Source organism: Pelodiscus sinensis, chromosome 4 (genome assembly GCF_052426305.1).
Source record: "Pelodiscus sinensis isolate ZL-2025 chromosome 4, ASM5242630v1, whole genome shotgun sequence".
Lineage (NCBI taxonomy): Eukaryota > Metazoa > Chordata > Testudines > Trionychidae > Pelodiscus > Pelodiscus sinensis.
Window position 1 is genome coordinate 7,489,879 of NC_143055.1, and position 21,766 is coordinate 7,511,644.

The 21,766-nt window shown below is 51.9% G+C and overlaps 1 protein-coding gene across 2 annotated transcripts in view; it reads left to right on the forward strand.

Annotated features, from left to right (window-relative positions):
- The first annotated feature begins 3,213 nt into the window (after positions 1-3,213).
- Positions 3,214-21,766, forward strand: part of LZTS3 (leucine zipper tumor suppressor family member 3) — a 125,129-nt gene continuing 106,576 nt past the window's right edge. For both annotated transcript variants that reach the window (XM_075931002.2, XM_075931005.2), the window contains exon 1: positions 3,214-3,404. The gene's annotated coding sequence lies outside the window, so the exon portion shown is untranslated. The remainder of the gene's footprint in view (positions 3,405-21,766) is intronic.

Genomic DNA, 21,766 nt, shown 5'->3' on the forward strand with positions numbered 1-21,766 from the left:
CTGCTCTTCTTATACACATGTGTGAGTGGTGCACAAGAAACCTGGCAGATTAACCCCAGCCACCCAATAGCATTCGAGACAGAATCCCAGCCTTCTGCTCTAATCACTAGCCCAGCCTGCCTCTAACTTGGTGGCATCTCTATAAAGCTGATATTAATAATAAAAGCTCCATGTGGACCTAATCCTCTCTGCTCAATTTTCAGTGCAGGTCAAATGTGACCTGGGTTGCTAGATTTTCCCATAAGAGAAGATAGGTGCACTTAATTCATGTGCATCTGGCAAGGAAGGGCTATTTTCTCCCTGTTTACAGCTGCAGAACTGAGGCAAAGCACAACTAAAGTCAAATCAGCTGCAGCTGTAGGTGCTTTTGAAGCTCTCACGGGGTGCCTATCTGCATCTTTAGGCTCCTAAATTAAAAATTGGGGGCTAAGAGTACGTCTACACAGCACTGTAAACTGTAGAATCATGAGCTTTTGTGGGCAAAGCCCACTTCATCAGGTGGATTGGAGTGGAAATAACAGAAACCAAGATATATATTTATATAAACAGCAGAAGTACCTGTCAAGTGTAGGACCTGTGTTAATGAGGCTAATTAAGTGGGCTGGATGTGTCCCATACATAGCTTTTGATGTGGAAATGCAGATGTTAATGGCAGGTGAAATTGGCTTTGTAATGAGCCAACCAGTTAATGTCTTTGCTTAGGTCGAAGGCAACAATGTCAATGTCAAATCTGTAGATAAAGGCCAGTTCTTCAGACTCTCTCTAATTGGTTAGTGGAATGCCTTTGTAGAAGAATGGCTACTTTCAAATCCATTATTGAGTGACCAGAAAGGTTAAAATCTAAAGAAGTGTGTTTTGCCCACGAAAGCTCATGATGCTATATATTTGGGTTAGTTTCTAAGTCCTGCTCTACACTAGCGAGTTACTTCAAAATTAACCCTCTTATTTTGAAATATTAAGCAGAGCATCCACGCTACCAAACCTGTTATTTTGAAATAAGCTGGTTATTTTGAAATCTGTGCTCCTGCTTTCCCTGGGGAATAAGTTTATTTTGAAATAGTTATTATTTCCAATGTAGTTATTTTGAAATAATTTCCTAGTGTAGACATGCCCTAAGGTGCCACAGGACAACTTGTTGTTTTTAAAGTTACAGACTAATATGGCTACATCTGAGTAGCCCTGTGGCATCTTGGGGCACATCTATACTGCAGCATTATTTCAAAATAACTGATGTTATTTCGAAATAACAAAGAGTGTGTCTACACAGCAAGCTGTTATTTCAAAATAATTTTGAGATGGCAGGCTTCTTACTCCGACTCCTGGAAACCCTCATTTCACTAGGAGTAAGGGAAGTCGAAGGAAGAGTGTTCTTCCTTCAACTTCCTGCTGTGGAGACAGCATCAAAAGCCGAATTAAGCTATTTCGACTTCAGCTACGCAATTGACATACACAACTTCAGCTATCTTAATTTGACTTAAGCCCTGCTCTGTAGACGCACCCCTTCTGGCTACATCTACACTACAGGGCAAAACTCAAAATAAGCTATGCAAATTGAGCTACATCCACTGTGTAGCTTATTTTGAAAAAGCTTATTTTGAAATTGGGAGCATCTACACAGCACTTATTTCAAAACCGAGCACTCTTCCTCTGACTTCCCTTACTCCTCCTACAATAAGAGTTACAGGAGTTGGAGTAAGAAATTCTCCAGCTTGACAGTATTTTGACATTGGCTATGTCTAGACTACGGGCTTTATCAGAAAACGATATGCAAATTGCGCTCCATGATTTGCGTACCTTTTTCCGATAGTTTTTTCGGAAGAGGCTTTTCCGAAACTTGGCCCATCTACACTCGGCCACATTTCAGAAAAAACCCTCTTTCAGAAAAGCCTTTCTTCCTCATGGGAGGAGGAAGACAGGGCTTCCAAAAGAGCGCAAAAAAAAAAAAAGGCAGAAGAGCTAACCAGGGCCGACTTATCCATTAGGCACAGTAGGCACAGTGCCTAGGGCCCGTGGTACTTCTAGGGGCCCACGAAAATGTTTTAATTTCTTTTAAAATCAGAAGAAAAAAATGAACTTTTAGGGCTCATGAAAATCTATTAAATTTTGCCTAAAACAGAAAAAAATGTTGAAGTATTTAAAGTTATTTCAAAAATAATTGTAAATATTTTTTTATGGAGGAAGGGGCCCACGGAAGCAAAAGTGCCTAGGGCCCACGAAAGTCATAAGAAGGCCACATTCCCTGGACACGGTGGAGGTATCCTGGAAAAACGCTGTAGTCTAGACATAACTTCGAAACAACTGCCTGCGGCGTAGACGCGGACTACGTTATTTTGGAATAGCGCCGGTTATTTTGGAGCAGTGTAGACGTACCCCTAGACTATGTCTACACTCGCGGCTTTTTGCGCAAGTACGGCCGTTCTTGCGCAAGTAAATTTACAGTACGGCGTGGCCATGAGAGCTTTCTTGCGCAAGAAAGTGTCCGCACTGCCATGGGCGCTCTTGCGCAAAAGCACAGCGCGCACATGGCAGTGTGGACGTTTTCTTGAGCAAGACTTCTTGCCCAAGAACACTTGCCCAAGATGTGCTTGAGCAAGAAGCGGCGAGTGTAGACTTAGCCCTAGAGACTAACTGACCTAGAGGTAATAATGAAATGAAGGCCACTTCATCAGAGGAGCTACAGCGGCCCTGGAGGTTTTTCGCCTTCCTCTGTAGCATGGGGCACAGATCGTAGCTGGAGGATTCTCTGCATCTTGGGGTCTTCAAAGTATTTGAAGGCTTCAATATCTGAGACAGAGGGGAGAGGATTATTCTAGGAGGGGTGGGTGAGATTCTGTGGCCTGCATGGTGCAGGGGGTCAGACTAGATGATCCTACTGGTCCCTTCTGACCATAAAGTCTAGGAGGAGCAGCACAACCCCAGTGTGTTGACACCGGGGAAAAGTGGCTGGGTAAGGACTGCAAGGCAGGGCGCCCTGGCTGGACCCCCCCATCCCTCCTCCCTGGGCGGGCTCTGCGCGGTTCTCCCAGGCTCTGCAGGGCTGGGGGGGCCCATGCAGCCGCGGGGCGCTGCCAGCAGGGCCGGGGGCTGCTGTGGGCAGCGCGCCGGGCAGGGACGAGTTAAAGGGAAGGCGCCCGGCCGGTCCCACCCTCCCCGGCGCTGTTAGGCTGGCGGCTGGCGGGGGGCGGGCCGGGGGCCGGCTGCGCTTTGCCGCAGGACGGGGGAACGTGGCCGCGCGCGGTGACAGCAGACGAGCCCCCCTGAGCCTGCCAGGAGCCAGCGGGACCGGCCAGGGCGCCGGATTCCTGCGGGCCCGCGGGCCGCTCGCTCGCTCCGCCTGCGCCCGGGGGAGTCGCCCGCCCGCCCGCCGGCTGGGTCCAGAGCGCGCCGCGGCTTCCCTGCCAAGAGTAAGGCTGGGGGGGGGGGGGCACGCGCGTGCATTTTTGGGGGGGGGGGGGTGGCGGCTGCCGCCAAGCACTTCAGTGGACTCAGGAGCTGGTGCATGGTGGAATATTGCATGGGGAGGGGGGCTGGAATATTGCATGGGGAGGGGGGGTGGAATATTGCATGGGAGGGGGGGGGGGAGGTGGAATATTGCATGGGGAGGGGGGCTGGAAAATTGCATGGGGGGGGGGTGGAATATTGCATGGGGAGGGGGGCTGGAATATTGCATGGGGGGAGGTGGAATATTGCATGGGGAGGGGGCTGGAATATTGCATGGGGGGAGGTGGAATATTGCATGGGGGGGAGGGAGGCTGGGGCGGGGAGTGGAGAATTGCATGGGGCGGGGGGGGCTGGAAAATTGCATTGGAGGGGGCTGGTAAATTGCATGGGAGGGGGAAGGGGTGGATAGATTTCAGGGGGGGCAGCACCCTCTTCTGCAGCCCATCACATCAGCCACGGTGGGGAGGGGGTGGAAGATGGGGGGGGGGGGGCGCAGCGTTGATTTCTGCTATGGAGAAATGTTGGTGGGTGCATCCTTGCTGGGCTGTGTCCCTTTGGAAATCACCACCCAGTGTGTGTGTGGGGGGGGGGCAGCTTGCCGGGGGGGGGGTTCGGTGCCCGTGCTCGGCGGTGATGTCACGAGGGGCGTTCGGTCCAGCAAGGGAGATGCTGGCATCGGGGCGATGAACGTGCGCTAGCTGGGAATTATGTCATCTGCCTCCTGTGCACAGTGTGAGGGGGGAGTGGTGTGTGTGCGTGCTCCGTGCCTGCTCCTTTGGCAATAAGGAAAGCAGAGATTCCCACCCAACCCAGCACGGAGCATTTAACCCAGATCTGGAATATAGAGTTGGGGGGAGGGCCCCAAACCCGTCTCCTGTCTGCTCACTTGTTTTAATCCCTTGCCTGCCCCTAGCCTCTTGTGTGCACCTGCCCCCAGGTAGGCGGGCATGCCCCCAGCTGGCTCCTCCGCTGGCGTGCTGCAGGGGGCCTGGCCTGGAGAGGGGCACTGAAATGATTTGGGGCGCGGCGGTGCACACCCTGCGTATGATGTCATGGCAGCTGTGCTCCCTAATTCCAGCCCCCCGGCATGCTGAGGAGACAAGCTGCTGCCCGGCTCGCCGGCCAGGTCTCCGCTGCGCTGCTTGGCAGGGGCAGGTGGTTGGGGTTGGCCTGCCTGTGATGTTCCCAGCTGCCCAGGAGAGCAGGGCAGAGGCCTGACTGCAGTGCAGCAGACGGAGAATCCAGCGCGGCTGTGGCTTGCTCCTGCTTGCTTTCACGCCACCCCTGGGCCCCCTGCATGATGTCAGCTCTGGCCGGGGCAGCTGCAGAGGAGCAGAGGGCAGCCCCCTCCTCTAGCGTGTGTGTGTGTGTCGTGGGGGAGAAGGGAGGACGAAATGCCAGACTGCAGCTATGAGTGAGATTGACAGGGGGTGAGGATTCCCAGTTCCAATATGCTTCAGCCAGCTCCTCTCCCCAAATCTCGCACGGCGGAGTTAGGTAAGCACCAGCGACAGGGATCAATACCGCCCTGCGCAGCCAGCATCAGCACCTTGGTGGGGGAGGAGGAACCCTGACAGCTGGAGCAGAAGCTAGATCCAGAAAGGGAGCTAGATTCCTGCTGCGAGAACTACCTCCCTAACCTGACGGCGGCCAGGTGTAGCTCAAGGAAAGGCCTCTTACAGCATGGGTCGTGGTTGGCCTGGCTTGGAAATTCCTTCCGGCAGGGTCTGAGCCCTGCTCTGTGGTCTGTACAGGGCTGTGTGCGCTGGGAGGGGCCAGAAAACGATCCAAACCCCATGACTAGAGTGTACGTTGTGCGTAGGTGCTGATCACGAGCTGGTATGTTTAAAAAATCCTTGATGGGTAGGAGTAGCCGCTCACTGTGTTTAGTGTGGTCGAAGGGATGAGGGCTGTGAGAACAGGGGAAGAGTGCTTTTTTTTTTTTCCTTCACTGTGGGCCAGTTCCAGGCTGTGCGGAGGGTTTAACCCTCTGTTATAAGTTGATCAGTGAGAACCGGCAGGTTATGTTCCGGATCCCGATTTAGCTCATCAGTGCCTCCGAGCTCTCTTCATAGCTCTGCCCGGACTCACTGTGTGACTCTAAGTCATTCCGTTTTTCCCTGCCTCAGTTTCACCATCCATAAAATATTTCCCTACCTCATCTGGGAGGCACGTTACTATTGGTTTATTTATATTACAGAAATCTCAGGGGGCCTCTCTCAATCTGCGACCTATTGCACCAGACATTGTGATTAATACTTGCTTCTGAGATCTTCAGAGGGTATCACATATTTATTAATGAAAGGATGACCAACTCCACACTGAGCAGTGAAATGCGGTCGATATTGCAGCGAGTCTGTTCTGCGTATAGGTTTTCTCCTTCTGCTCTTATCACCACAGTATAGGAGGGCCTCCCAGGGGCGCATTAAGCGATGCGACTCACATCTGTCATATGTGGTTCAGTCTTTCTTTTGTCCTCTCCCCAGGGGGAGAATTCTGTGCACAGCGTAGTGTTGTTGCTTGTTTGTATGTGCGTACACTGCTAGTGGCTATATGATTTCGTGTGTCCCTATATAGAGTGCGACAATATCAGCTGAGTTCAGTTTACTTGTGGAATTGTTTTCTTGAAATATTTGAGGAAAATGGAGGCCACAGGTGTAGGCCATAGTCCTGCAGCCCTCTTACAGGTGAATAATTCTTAATCAGTGCATAAGTCCTCCAGAAAAGGCTTTCTTGTATCCTGCAGGATCACGCTCGTATGTTTCCGTGCTCTGGCAGACCCTGCAAATTCACAAATCCATGACCAAGTGCACCATTGCTGGTCCAGAGGTTTAGGATGCTTGCTAAAATTGTGAGAGGAGGGTTCAATTCTGCTCTGTCATGGACTTTCTGTGTGACCTTGGGCATTTCCCTTAGTCGTCCCATGCCTGAGTTTCCCCATCTGTCAAATGGGGGGGAGGGGATAGCATTGCCCTACCTCACTGGAGTGTTGTGAGGATGAATACATTAAGAATGTGAAGCACTTAGAGATCTACTCTTATCAAGAGTAACTCGAGGGAGTTGCTATAAATAACAGCCTCTTTCAATGATCAAAGTTAAAGATTGGGGGCCAGATAAAAATCGTAATGCAATAAACAAGCTTGTGGGTACCTGCCCCTTACAGGATGAAATTGGAACTGCCTGCTGTATTGAAAGCCCTATGCTCGGAATTGTTAGCAGGGAGTTTTCTATAGCTCAGTGGCTCTACGTTCTGTCTCTGTGAAATCCCCCATGTATAACAGCTGTGAAGGGGCTAGATGAGAGGTGGGCAATAATTTTTGCAGGGGGACCACTTCAGGAACTTTGATAGGCGGTCACGGGCCAGCTTTGCCCCAGAAGGGGCGGGGCCTCAGGTGGAAAGGGGCGGTTCCTTCTAGACACCACATGCCCCTGGTGGGGGGAGGAGACTTCATGCACTGGGGGCGGGGGAGCGACAGGGCGGGATGTGAGCCGGATCAAACAGCTTGGTGGGCCAAATCTGGTCCCATCCTGGGCTAGATTGCCACAGGTTTGTGTCTGGGCCAGCAGTAAGGCTGCATGAGTTCCGCCAGGGCAAAACATATCCCTTATTCTCTGAACAGGTTACGGCCTGGTCATTGCCCGGTTTTCAGGCTGTGACCCAGACTGCGTGCGAGGGGTGTCTGGGTGTGTGCCAGGGAGAAAGGCAGTGACCGGGTAGCCTCAGGGTGGAGAATGGGCTGCCGCAGCGTGAGGCTGGACACCTTGTACAGTCTTCATCCCACCCCCCTCCCACGCAGCCTGGTGGCTGTGATCCTGAGAAGGCTTTGTAGCAAGTCCCCATGCTAAGGAAGCCCCCTGTGAGGACAGTCCCATGGGCTCATAACCCACCAGTAGCCCTGGAGGGAGACTTGGCGCAGAACTAGCTGGGATTGGCTGTAAGGTCCTTATTTCCTGCCACTCCCTGGAAGCTGCTGGGGACGCAGAGTCGTCGTGGCTTGTTCTGATGTGGGCGGGAAATCCCAACTCCCAGGCTACGTCTAGACTGGCATGATTTTCCGGAAATGCTTTAACGGAAAAGTTTTCCGTTAAAAGCATTTTCAGAAAAGCGCGTCTCGATTGGCAGGACGCTTTTCCGCAAAAGCACTTTTTGCGGAAAAGCGTCCGTGGCAATCTAGACACGCTTTTCGCAAAAAAGCCCCGATTGCCATTTTCGCGATCGGGGCTTTTTTGCGGAAAACAAATCTCTGCTGTCTACACTGGCCCTTTTGCGCAAAAGTTTTTCGGAAAAAGACTTTTGCCCGAACGGGAGCAGCATAGTATTTCCGCAAAAGCACTGACAATCTTACACGAGATCGTCAGTGCTTTTGCGGAAATTCAAGCGGCCAGTGTAGACAGCTGGCAAGTTTTTCCGGATTTCTGGAAAAAGTGGCCAGTCTAGACACAGCCCCAGAGTGACACTGAGGGCACTTCTGAGGGTCTTTCTGCTGGGGAGGGGGAATCTGGCATTGACAGACTATTACAGGAACCCAGCTTCTTAAAGTGTGGCCTGGAGGCTACTAGTGGACCACAACCATCTTGCAGGTGGGCGGTGGGCTCGGAGCTCAGCCCCTCTTGCAGCAGGCAGCCTGTGCTGGCACTTCAGCCCCGCATCCTCCCTGTATTGTTGGCGCGCCAGCACCGGCTTCCCAGGGGCATGGGGGAGCGGCTCTGCATGCTGCCCCCAATAGGAGAACGGCGGCACAGGAAACCACTCACTTAGAGGCTTTCCCCGCTGCTCCCATTGGCCAGAATCATGGTCAATGGGAGCAGCAAGAGGCGCAGAGCTAGGTAAGCGCCCCCCATCATTCTCTTGCTCAGACCCTGCACCCCATCCCTGCTCCTGCACCCTCCCTCCCACCCAAACCCCTCCACCCGCTGCTGCCCCTGCACCCAACCTCCCAGACAGACCCCTCATCCCCCAACCCATTCCTGCGCCCATTTTGTCATCGTGGGCGTTTGGCGGGTGGTCCGTGGATGATTTGTGTTGAGCAGGGTGGGTCATGAGCCGAAAAGTTTGAGCACCCCTGCTCTAGAGGGATGTCACCATCTCAGGTTCCATTCTGCGGCCCTCTTGCTGTGTGTGGGACAGCAAGAGCGGGTCTGTGGCCTGCAAACTCTTGAGAAGGAGGGCGTGCGAATTGCCCATGGCTTGTTTGATGCTCCCGGCTGAGAGGGGCTGAGAGCGTCTAAAGCGAGCACCTTCACGACAAGGGAAGTTCAGTGTTGAAGTGACACGGTTGGAGCTGTAAGAGAGGCTGAAATCTTCCCAGCTTCAGCCTGGTAAGAGAAAGGAGCATGGACTGTCTGGGGGAAGCAGAGATTGTTGACTACATGCAAAGAGCTGTCAAACCCATCCAGGGAATAAATGGGTGGGAGTAGAAAAAGAGAGGGATATTTTTCTCCTCTAATCTAGCTCCGTTACAGTCATCCTGCTTGTTACTTATCACAGTAACAGGTGAACATTAACATCAGATGTATCCAAAATACACAAAGGGGCACATCTTCGAGACTCTGGGTGGAACATCTCAAATGGTGGAACTAAAATGAGATCTCCCGCAAAACCCAGACCTCTCTCCATCCCCCACCCACACGGGATTTCTCTAGTGACATGTAGATTCTGAGCTGGGGTCCCTTCAATTCTCATACCTCCTTGAGGGTAAACTGAGGCCCAGAGAAGTGAAATTGGAGCACTGAAAGATTTTAAGAGCTGGTCAGACAAATACGTGTCAGGGATGGTCTAGGTGATGCTTGGTCCTGTTGTGAGGGCAGGGGATGGGACTTGATGACCTCTCGAGGTCCCTTCCAGCGGTCCATGGATCATAAAGCAGGCTGGTATGGCTCTGAGAAGCTATACTCGCTGTGGGACCCATAGGGCCAATCCCAGCAAGTTTGGCGTCTCCAGGCAAATTCAAACTGGAAATAAGGCCTAATTTTTTAACACTGAATCGTTCCAGTTGTTAGTTTACCGAGGACGGTGGTGGCCCGCCCATCACTGGCAATGTTTAAATCAAAACTGGATGGTTTTGTGAACACAAGATCTGCTCTAGGCATTATTTTGGGGCGTTCCCTGGCCTGTGTTTACACAGGAGATCAGCTGAGATGAGTGCATTGGTCTGGTTGTTTGGGATCTAGCAGTCAAAGCAGTGTGGGCATCATAGTGGGGCTGGAACACTTCCCTGGAGTCCCTGCTCTTATGCCCCGTGGAGGCATCCCAAGCTGATTGCCCTCTGCTCATACTGAAATCAGTAAGTGTTCTGGACTCGGAGTTCAGCTCCATCTCATTAGTGCCTCTGCTGCCTTAACCAGCTACCAAGCAATTCCCTCTTGGGGCAGGAGAATTTTTTGTAGCCTAGAGCTGCCCATACCAGCCCTGCAACCAGTGATCCCTCTAATCTTTTCCATCAATGTGTGGAATAAACTTTTATATGCACCATGGCATGTGCACCACAAGTTCTAGCTCATCTGGTGGGCGGCATTTGGATCTCTCCTAAGCAGGCGCACAAGCGTTCTCCTTATGGTGTGCGCTGTCTACAAGACCATGCTTGCTGGCTCTCTTGCATGGGTGACGTGGCTCTAGGGGTCCCTTCGGCCAGTCCCAGCTGAAAAAATGGCCTAGTGGGGCCACCGGCGGCTGGGCACAAGTGACAGTGGCCAGGAGTGACAAGCCTTAGATGAAAGAGTACGACAGTGGAGCTTCGGTGCCCCTTCATGGCAGGAGACTGGCCATTTGATCGAATGCCTTAGCATCCCCTTTGTTGTGGTGCCAGGCCTGCTCGGTGGCCCATCGGGGAAAAGCCAAGTGCTGCCAGAAGTGCGGTGGGCAATTCGGTAGGAGGTCCTCTGCCTTCTATGTGCTGAGTCAGCCTCACAGCTGGCATTGTGCTGTGACCGCTTGGCAGCAGGGTGAGCTGAGGAATGGAAACCTAATGGGTATCCAAGCTCCCCAAGGAGACATTGCACGGGTAGGGCTATCGGCATGGTCAGTCGGGGCTCTTGCTTTCTATCTCCTGGAATCCCCTTCTGCCATCTCAGCTGGATATGACATTCTTCTCCTCTTGGCCTGTATGACGTTGTGTTGCGATGTGCAGTTAAATAGCTGCTCTGCACTGCCCCAGAGATGGCTGCATTTTGATGCTAGGTGAAGAGAGAGAGAATGTCTGTATGATCTACTCATGAAGACTGAGGCACACACCATATCTGAGGCAAAGCAAAGAAATGAAAAACTAACCCACATCAGAGTCCATACATACCATTGCAGTACCACCACCACAAAGACCACATCCAATAACTTTAAGTCTGCCCTGTGAGGATGCCAGATTTTCATCTTCTTCTCGCCCGACTCTCTCTTCCAAACTCACCAGAGTCTCCTGTCTGTGTGCACCCATTTACCGAGCTAACCCCACCCAGCACTTACTCGCAGAGGTATGGTATAATTTGCTGGAGGGCTGGCACCCCTAGAGGAGCAGAACACGTCCCTTCTGTGTAAGCTGAATAGGAAACCTCGCCACCAGTTAAGAGAGCCGAGAATGCTGATCTGCTGGCATTGTCCACTCAGTACACTCACAGCGCCTGATGCATGAGTCAGAAGTTGGGTCAAGTTCCAGTGGACTAAAAGGATGGGGATTCAGATCCACTTTGCTCAATTTAGGCAGGGGAAGGCATCAAATGCAGGAGACCAAGCGCAAAGGTGAGGAATGATTTTTGGATGCCCCTGTTTTGGGGAGCAGCCCTCTGCCGAAGCATCAGGAATCCTGATTTTCGGAAAGTGCTAATTGCACCCCTCCTGCTTTGAAACAGGTTATTTCAAAGAGTCTCAACAGGGGGACCCACACAGAAGTCACTTAAGTCTTGTTCTAAGATCTCTAAACAGGACTGCCTGTGAGCACAAGCAAAACAAGATTTGGGTGGAAAGAATGTGGAAGAAAAAGGAATAAAAAGGGAAAAACGTGTGATGGTCAGTGTTCCCTGTAAGCTGTGAGCTTGTGCGGCCACTCAGGAGAGAGTCAAATGCTGCCCAGCTGATTATTAGAGTGCCTACCGCTAAGTTTTGTGTTTCTACTGCTGGTGCACATGCACACATGCCTCCGTGCACATGACATTTATTCCGCACATGGATGGAAAAGAGTTGAGGGAACACTGGTGATGACCCCATAGCTCATGAATCAAGGGCTCACTCCTCCAGCTCTTTGACCAAGATGCCTCGGGTCTGATCCAATTCCACTGAAGCCAGTGGACAGACTCCCCTTGACTTTAGTGAGCTTTGAATCCATGCCTTCATGCATTTGACAGCAGATGACTTTTCCATGAGCTTAATTAAACAACAGGCCCCAAACGGAATCCATAGTGGTTCATGTGTGTTCTGAATACAAAGAAAGGGAGAACACCCTGAGAACCTGTTTCAAGCAATTGGAGTGAATTCTGCCACCGGGCTGTGATGCCAGGAAGAACACCTCTGTGCTGGAGTCTGCAGTGTCTGTAATTCAGTCATGCTCCCTCCTCCCGGAAACTACTGCTTACAAGTCAAGCACATTTACTTTGGAAGGTGCAAGATGGTTTCAGGACAGCTGAGATATAGGGCAGGAAGAGACCTCAGGAGATCGAGTCCAACCCCCTGCCCAAAGCAGGACCAACCCCAACTCAATCATCCCAGCCAGGGCTTTGTCAAGCTGGGACTTAAAAACCTCTAGAGATGGAGATTCCACCACCTCCCTAGGGAACCCATCCCAGTGCTTCCTCACCCTCCTAGGGAAGTAGTTTTCCTAATAACAAACCTAGACCTCCCCTACTGCAACTTGAGACCATTGCTCCTTGTTTTGCCATCACTCACTACTGAGAACAGCCTCTCTCCATCCTCTTTGGCACCCCCTTCAAGTAATTAAAGGCTGCTATTCAATCCCCCTCACTCTTCTCTTCTGTAGACTAAATAAGCCCAAATCCCTCAGCCTCTCCTTGTAAGGCTGGTCACTGGCAGATGAGAGCAGGACCCCCGACAAATTACGCAGGAGAATGGCCAATGAGCAGTTCTGCCACTGTGGTCTAGGACAGAGGTCTTCAAACTCTTTCCTAGCATAGAGTCCAACTGTATAGAGTGAATGCTTAATGGATCAACTCTCCCCCACTTCTGCCTTGTGATCAAATAACATCCAAGACGATCCCAATAATTCCTCACGTGGAAACAGATTTGATAACCTGAAATCATGAGTCCAGACCCGCCATGGAATTGTCTTAAGACAGGTTGGACTTTCTTTGCCCTTCTTGCCCCCAGCCTTTAGGATGTGCTTGCGTCATATTTTTTCAAGCTTTTTTTTTTCTTTTTCTGTAGAGACTAGTCCTTGTGACTGTCCTCTTAGTGCAAGGAACAGTGGGGGCTGTCGGAAAAAACCACTCAACATCATGAGGCTCGTGCTCACATTGCAAGAGTTGGCAGCACGGTGGTGGGAAAGGGAGATATTTTTCCTTGCTTTTTAATGTGATGAAGCAGGAAATAAAAAGGACGTTCATGCCATGTGTCTAGCCGGCATTTGCTGGTCTGTGGCCCGCAGCTTGAGACCCTCTGGACTAGCAGATGGGGTGGGGCATGGCGTCTGGGCTGTGGGGTGGAGAATACGACTGAATTTTCTTATAAAGGCTGATCACAGATTTCATGTGCGCCTGGGCTTTCCACTGGATGGATGTAAAATCTTACCTGCCTTGCCCTCCGGTGCGTGGAGGCCTTAAGGAATCTCTTACCCCACTTCTTCTCCTGGCGACCTTGGAAGCTCTTAGCTCAAGTAGCCAGGTCCTGAATCACCAAAGCTTTGGGCTGTACATCCCACAAAGCACGTGTGCAATAGAGCTGAAAACTACGATGCCTGTATAGATGCAACCACAGGTTCATTATACTGTCCTGGTAGCTAAAATTTGCTGCATTGCGAGGAAGCTGACCTCTCGCCTTATCGGGGCAACTCCCCAAGCCTGCTTCAGGCAGGTCATCTGAATTGCATGGTGCATTTGCGCTGCCCTGGTGGAAAGTTAAAGCTCTCGCTGCCCTTGCTGACAGCACCGTCCCTAGAAGCAGAGAAGTAGCCTCGGCTTCTTTTAGAGTCTCAAGGCCGAATCCTGATCCACGTTACGCCGGTGCAAATTGGCGGTGAGTCTGTCACTGATATAACCCAGCTCCTTTGTATCCAACCAAGAAATGTGATCATATTATTAACACGCGCTGCTCTTCCCACAAACACTGTCACAAATATTTATTAGCTGGAGACATTACTTGGCAGCTCCAATGCCAGTTTATGTAATGCGAGACGCTTTTAAATAGATGTGTCATGAATTACCCAGTCCCATTGGTACGTGGCCCAGTGACATGTTTTCCTGCGGAATCCAAACAGCAGAACTAATGATCCAAGCCTGGAAAAACAAGGATAAGCAATTTCTTCTCTTTGTGTGTCCATCAACTAGTGAATGCCTGTGGAAATTGGGACCATGCGGCGGATGATCCAAAAAGATCAACCTCTACACAGTCCTTGTCTGCTGGGGTGTAAGCCAGTCGGAGTAGTTTTAGTTTTGTAAGAGGAGGTGGTAGAAGAAGCCCTGAGGTACGGTAATAGATGCAATTTCGTATTGTGGTGACCTGGCTAGCATGTATATGCTGCTGCTCTACTTGGCTGGACAGACTCAGAACTGTTGGACTCTTGTGTGTCATAGGCACTGTACTACGAGGAGATTCTCCTATAGGTCAGGTGGTAGGGTCTTCTTGTTGCAGTGGTTTCTGTCGCTATCACCTTGTCCCTTACCCCACCCCCCCATGGGTGTTGTTGGGAACCCCTTGTCTCTTGACACATGGTAGGTTTGCAAGCTCTTTGGAACAGGAACATTTTGTACAGTACCTAGCACCCTGATTGGGACTACAGTACCAGTGGAAAATGAATTTCCAGATAGGTGGAACTCCCTCCACCCCCAGTTGCGCCTTGTCATTCGTCAGTCCTTTGGTGTGTTCCACCATGCCCCGCTCCATATCTGATAGCGCTCGTGCAGGATGGAACACGGCAGCATTATTCATAACTAGTGTTCTATGTCAGCTGAGCGCTTGAGCGGCCACCCAGGAGAGATTTAAATGCTGCCCAGTTGATTAGCAGAGCGCCCACCACTGGCAGCCTATGTTTCTATTGGTAGTGCACATCTGCACTTGCCTTGGTGCGCATAACACAATTTATTCTGCACACATCTGAAAACAATTAGAGGGAACATTATTCATGATGTTTAGGTCTAGTCTTGAGTAGTGGTTAGAACAACCAGCTAGTAATTGTGACACCTGCCTCTCGTTCTGCCACAATCTCTGACCTAAACAATTCTGTTTCAGCCGCCTACTCTGTGAAACAGAACTCGCAGAGACAGTGTATCATTTGTGTTATATTAGACACTAGGGATCCTAACTGAGCGCATGACCCCACTGTGCGGGGCACTGTACAGACAGACACACAGCAGAAGAGTCGCTGCCCTGGAGACGTGCAATCAAAATCAAACTGATAGGAAGCACCATTCACCCCATTTTATAGATGGGCAAGTGAGGCACAGAGGGACTTGCCCAGGGACATTATGGAAGTCGGTTGCAGAGCTGGGAATGGAATTGGCATCTCCTGCAAAGACCATTCTCCTTTTCCGGCATGATGACTACGGCTGCAAGGCTTTCCATTGGGGGACTGCAGTCCATATGGCAGCTCCGACCGGGTGCTCTAGAGCAGCTCCCTTACCTGCTGAAAATACCAGCCTGCGCCCATGCAACAAGGGGACAGATGATGCACCGCAAGCAAGTCGGCGCCCTTGTAAACACAGCGGGGAGGAGTGCCCAGTTGGTGGATTCTTGGCTGTCTGGTATTAATCTCGGAATGCAATTTGTCTCCCAGAAGGCGGTTTGCTGCAGGTTTGGGGGGGCTTTGTGCTAGGAAATTTGCTTTCAGCCGGCTGTTCTGCCGTAGTCCGCTCCACGCCTCCCTTCAGGCACCGTCCTCTCAAACCCCCTTCCCTACAGATGCAGGGCACGCGGCGAGCTCTGCAGACTGGTGTCTCCGAGTTCAGAGAGCGGAAGGTGGTTTGCCCTGGCCGGCTCTGGCAGTGGAGTTCCCCAGGCGATAAGGTGGTTGCCTTTGAGAAGCTACCTTGGTAGGGAGCATGGCCATGTGGGAGGAGGGGCCGTCTGCTCCAGAAGAGCTAATGGGGGAGCATAGCTCCCTCTCGGGAGCCCATCCCACGTGGCGTCAGGCCTGTTGGGCCTGAATCTGGTCTCTCGCTGGTGTAAATTGGGAGTCATTCCGTGTAAACACGGGGGATCGGGATCGGAACCACTATGGCATTTCTGAGAGGGGTGGGGAATCTTTGGCTCTTTTTTCACTATGGTGCGCTGCCCGTGTTGGATTGGAAGGAGTCATTCAATCTCTAGCCGCTTCTTTCTGAGTGACTGGGCCAAACTCATCCCCGGTGGATCTCCACTGCATTTGGAGCAAGGATTGGGCCCAAACTCCCCCTTAGGAATAGACAAAGGGGCGGGGAGAGACTGGCGCTCTGGGACCCGCTACTGCACAGAAGCCTTCTCTTTGGCAGAGCATCTGTGCTTCCACGGGCGATTGCAAAGGGGGGAGCACTGTGCGAAGATTCCCGGGGCAGTGGGGGGCAGATGATGTGAATGACATGCTTTGCCAGCCCTGTTCACCTGGCTGCATCACAGCTGTGGCAGGGGAATCCAGAGGCCAGACTGACCCCTGAGTAGGGCTCTTCTTGGGTAGGGCTCCTCTAGATTGTAGGTTCCTGCCCTCTGGTCTGTTTCCAAGCACAGCAAGCAAGGAACACCCCACTGCATGGGGGCAGAGCAGCGTCACGGCCTTTTAAAGGGAATTGCAACGTTGTGGACTCGACTCCCCGGGTGGGGAAGATGTCCTGGGTTCAGACCGCTGGGATCAATGAAAGAGATGCCTGGGGAGAGAAATTTCAGCACAGGAAGGCAGCTCAGGCCTGCAGAGTGAAGGAAAGTCCCACAGAAGACCCCGCGCTGCCCAGAGAGCAATAGGGGGCATCTGTCTGCCGGCCTCTCTGAGCCAGAGAGAGGACAGCTCATGGAAAGGGCAAGATCCTCTCCTGCAAGGAAGGAAGGACTCCAGGGAGAAAGATCTGACGGTAGCTGCTTGACTGAGAAGCCCCCAGCCTGGCAGGGAACCACCAGGTGTGGGTGTGGTGGTGGTGAGGGACTTGGGGTTTTGGAGGGTTGTTGTGAAGAGTTTGCTATTAAACCAGCTCCAGGCAGGAGCCCTTCTGGATTAGTTCCAGAGACCTCGAAGGGACACTGAGGCAAGGCCACGGCAGAGCTCCTAGGCCATAATGGGACGCTGCGGAGGGCAGGCAGCCGCAAGCAGCCTCCAGCGAAGGGATCCCATTTCTCTGCTGGAAGGAGAACACGTGCCAGAGCTTATGGTCTAAATAGAGAAGACATCCACCAGCGAGGATGGGGAAGGGCTGTGCTGTGATTCCCATTGTACAGCGGTGGAACTGAGGCACATAGAGACTAAGTGACTTGCCCCCGGTCTCATATGGAGTCGGTGGCGGAGCAGGGGAAGGACCCGATCTCCTGAGACCTAAACCGGGGCTTTAACCACAAGCCCCTTTGTAGGATCTGGCTTGAGCAGACCCAGAAGGCCGCGAGGAAGTTGGCTAGTCACTGTGCTGCAGGATTGGAGAACCCAGAGAGCAGCTGGTGAATAGCAGGAGATACGGGAAGCATGTGTAAGTTAATGAGCCTTAGTTCGCAGCAGGTCTCGTCTTCCTCCTCTGTACCCGGAGCACTGCGCTTTGCTCTCCTCCATTTCTGTTTAGCCCAGGAGATGCTCTGTGGGAGGGAAGAGGGTCTCTGCCCTTCCTTCATGTGCCTCTGTGTGCTAACGTGCCTCCCAAGGAATTTTGCAAGGCATGAAATGTGGTGATGCTTGAAAACAAAATATTAGGAGATGAATGTTTATGAAATAGCGCCGTGATCAAATATGTCCCTTCTGCCTGTGTTGCGGATCTGGGTTTGTTTTGGCTGCCGTTACATTTTGAATTTCTGGGAGCGTGTGAGACATTTCCTCCTCTTGCGGCTGCCAAAGACATGCGACCAAGACTAGAACAGCCCATCCTGCAAACACTGGTGATCTTACAGAGCATGGACCCGGGGCAATGGCCCCTTGGACTGTAGGATTGTCCCATTGTAACCCAGGTGCCTGCCTGCTCTTTAACTAGCTCCCTGCTGGCTTTTGCTAGCTCTCAGCCTGCTCTTGCTGGAGCTGCTGGTTGAGAGCTACCTTACGTCTGCACCCTTGCGCGGTTTGTGCGTTTCAAGGGATGCAGTTCGTGTGAAATCTGGTCACTCACAACCACAAAGTTTCCGGTCCTGCCCCTTACTCTCCCTGAAGTCTGGCATTCCCCAGTGTAGTCTCATCCTATAATGAACGCCAGTCGGTACTCCGCTCACGGCACACACTGTGGCTCTTGCCCCGAATCAGACACAACAGACTCCAACCTGATAAACAAAAAGCTTCATTTACACAAGCAAACCCTCTTTCTTTAGTTGTCCTTCTCTATACCCAGGCCTCTGTGAACTCCACTCCAATCCATCTGATGAAGTGGCTTTTACTCATGCAAGCTGATGCCCTAATAAATCTGTTCTTCTCTTGGGGTACGTCTAAACTACATGGCTCCGTCGACGGAGCCATGTAGATTTGTTTGTTTGGCAAAGTCAAATGAAGCCGTGATTTAAATGATCGCGGCTTCATTTAAATTTATATGGCTGCCGCGCTGAGCCGACAAACAGCTGATCAGCTGTTTGTCCGCTCAGCACGCTAGTCTGGACGCTTCCCTGCCGACATCAAAGCCCTTTGTCGGCAGCCCCGTTATTCCTCGTGGGATGAGGTTTACCGGAGCTGCTGACAAAGGGCTTTGATGTCGGCAGGGGAGCGTCCAGACTAGCGTGCTGAGCGGACAAACAGCTGATCAGCTGTTTGTCGGCTCAGCGCGGCAGCCATGTAAATTTAAATGAAGCCGCGATCATTTAAATCGCGGCTTCATTGACTTTGCCTATGTGTCTAATCTACATGCCTCTGCCGACAGAGGCATGTAGTCTAGACACAGCCTTGGGTACCCCAGACTAACACGGCTACATTTCTATCACCAGGACTCCTTGTTGCTTTTGCAGATGCCGACTAACACGGTGACCCCGCTGCTGACAAATTCACTAGCTCATAGGGAGCCTCAAGGCATTACGGTCAGGGCTCTTACGTGGAGAGCAAAGCTTAACCTTAACCGAGGTTTACCGGTTAACCAGTTACCCTTCCACATCTCTACTCCGGGTCAGAGGCCAGACCTATTTTGGGGAGGTGGCAACGTGGCAGAACGATGTCTTAACAGCTGCCATCTTGGCCAGCACTCCAGGGACTGAACTGGCAACCTGCGAAGCCTGAGCCAGGCGGTAACAGACGCAAGCTGTCATCTTTCAGGAGCATTAAATGAGCTTTCAAATTCATACAAACAAAACCCAAGCCACCACGCAGTATTTTAATGCTCCAGTGAGGGTCTTGAGTGTGAACCGTGGCAGACACCGAGGAAGAGAGGAGAACAGTTGATGAGGAGGGCAAATTACCCTCTATGGGGTGCATCTGCACCTGCTCCCGGGGAATGGATGGGGTGCTCATAAGGGTGGTATGCCTTGTGGCACAGTACTCCCTGCTGCCGTGAAGTATGCGTGCTAGCTGTGGAATGGTAAGGAGGTGTCTGAGGTGTACATGTGAGACAAGACAGAGAATTTACTCCCTGAGTTAGCGATAAATCTGCTCCTTTCTGTTGAAATGGGAGATGCAGAGACACAGTGAAATGTTAAAAGTAGGACCCTTTGCTGGCAAGAAATCTGATTGTTTAACAGGCATTTCTTCCTGCTGGTGTTACATGACGAAGCAGCTGCTTTCTGGATGTCTAGAAGTTCTCTGTCACTTGAAAGAGACTGGGGCTGAGCTCTCCAAGTTGTCAATAGGGATGTGAACGGGTAACCAAGTATCTGGTTCCGCAGTAAGCATCAGCCTTAACAGGTGATCCTTACCGGGTAACAGTTAACCATTATCCAGGAGTAGCTCCCTGCCCATGGGGCTCCCAGCCTGCATGGTCTGGGAGCCGGCAGCCTTGCGAAGGGCCAGAAGCAGCAGTGGAGTGGGGAGGGGGAGGCTGCCGACTCCCCACCCACGTGGGCTGGGAGCCGGTAGCCTAGCATGAGGCCGGAAGCAGCCGGGCTGGAGCAGTCCCTGCTCACAGCACGGGGGCTGCTGCAGCCTGCCCACCCCCATTTAATCAATTAGCCAGTTAAACTGGTTAACTAATGAAACGGGATTTTACCTCCCACGCTGCCAAAGGGATTTAGATGCTTGATTCCCTTCCAAGTGAACAAGCGCTGGGGAGCTTTGAAAAGTCCACAAGGAAGAATAAAACCAGAGTTTTTATTGGCCTTTTACCTCCGCTCCTCCACTCAGTTTGCAGCTCGGGAGAAGAGAATGGTAAAAAGCCACCAGGCGTGCGTGCCGGATCTCTTGAAGTAAGGAGAATGCGGTTTGCTTGCACGCAGGTTGGTGTGGCTGAACCCACGGGTGGCTCAGCAGTTTCTCCAAGCAGGCGGGATGCCAAAAAGTGGGTCCCCTTCAAAGACTGCATTCAGGGAGCTTACATCCAAGGGGGTGCTTTCTACCAAGACAGATATTAATAAAAATGTGTAAATGGCCTGTAATGTGACCCTGCAGCCTGTTGTATACAAAACAAGAGCAACTGCAAGAGCCAGGTGGTGAAACTGACTAGCCCTCATTATATCATTAGCCAGGGGTGCAACAAAAACCTAAATCTGCCTGACTCTTCCCTTGAAGAAGAGTAAAAAACAGAGAGAGTGGATCATCTAGCTCATCCCGGTGGGAACCAGCAAAAAATCCTAATATGTTCCCCCCCCACTGCTCTTTTGCGTGTCCCTGGGAGGCAGAATTCCTTGCCTTCTTTTGGGAATTTGTCCTCCGGGTTCTTAGTCCCGGGCATCACTTAAGTTGTCAAACTAGGACTTAGATGAGGATTAAGTGGTGCCTATGGAAATTTTGTGCTGGTCTCTGGCTCCGGTGTGAGTTTCATCCAGGGATCCTGCTGTTCAGCTGAACTTTCCAGCTCAGAACTTCTTCCTGCTTTCCCCCTGTTTGGATAACCTTTTGCATTGTGGCTCTCCTTCCTGGACTCACTTGAACAGAGGCTGGTGACGGTTCCCCTCCTCTCCCCCAATTCCCTCCCTTTGGATGCTTCAGATCTGCCCCAGCATGCCCAGATCTGGGGGGGAAGGGCTGGCAACACTCAGGCATTTGTGGAGGGAGGTGAGGTTACCGAGAGCCGACATCTTGGTGGGAAGCCTTGAAACTCTCTTTGCAAGGAACGCAGAGGCTCTTGGCTGACCTTCGCCCCAGAGAACAGGCCTTGCGAGGGTACTGAAGAGGCAGCCTCTCCGGCTGAAAGGAGGCTTTTGTGCGGAGGAAGGGAGCGGAATAGAGACGTCAGGCCGAGCGCCAGCTTGGCTGCCAACAGCCAAGAGAATTTCACTGGTGGTGATTCAATTTCAAGTTACACTTGGTTAGAGAGGGTGAGAGTCCGTGTTTGCCTCTGTCCCAGCCCTGCAATGAGCATCCGGTTGCGGGGCTCGGGGCAGGGAGTGTTATGTGGGGGAGAGATGTACCTTCATCCTTGGCTTCTGGGAACGTGGGCACAGGCTGGGCTGCAGCGTGGTCGCTGCTCCCCGAGAGACTGGGCCGCCTGAGGCCCATTTCCCTCCCCCTCCAAGAGCTGGATCCCCTGTAGAGTGCTGGGTGACTGCGGCCCCACACCTGTCCTTGGTGCTTGCATTTCTCAAAGGAATTTCTTGTTCATAAGCATCAAAGCAGCTCTCACTTAACCCCAGAGAGGCTTCCTGTGGATTTCACGACGTGGCTGGATTCTGGGCTTTTGTCTGACACTGAGCAGTAATGAAAAGGAACTCCAGGTCTGAGCAGTCTGCTACCTCCCTGCCTGAGAGGGGCTGGCTTCCCTTCCTTGTGTCTGATCTGCTGCAATCCTGCCCTGGCTCTGCTTGATCAAGTTACCTGATTTCTAAGTTGGCTGCACCTAGCATCCTGCTAGTATCTAGAAGCTCAGAGAACCCCCTCCCATTTCAGTGTAGAACTGATCTAGTCCATTTCTCACATCCCAAGAACCCAGCGCTTCGATATCAAGGGGCCAGGTG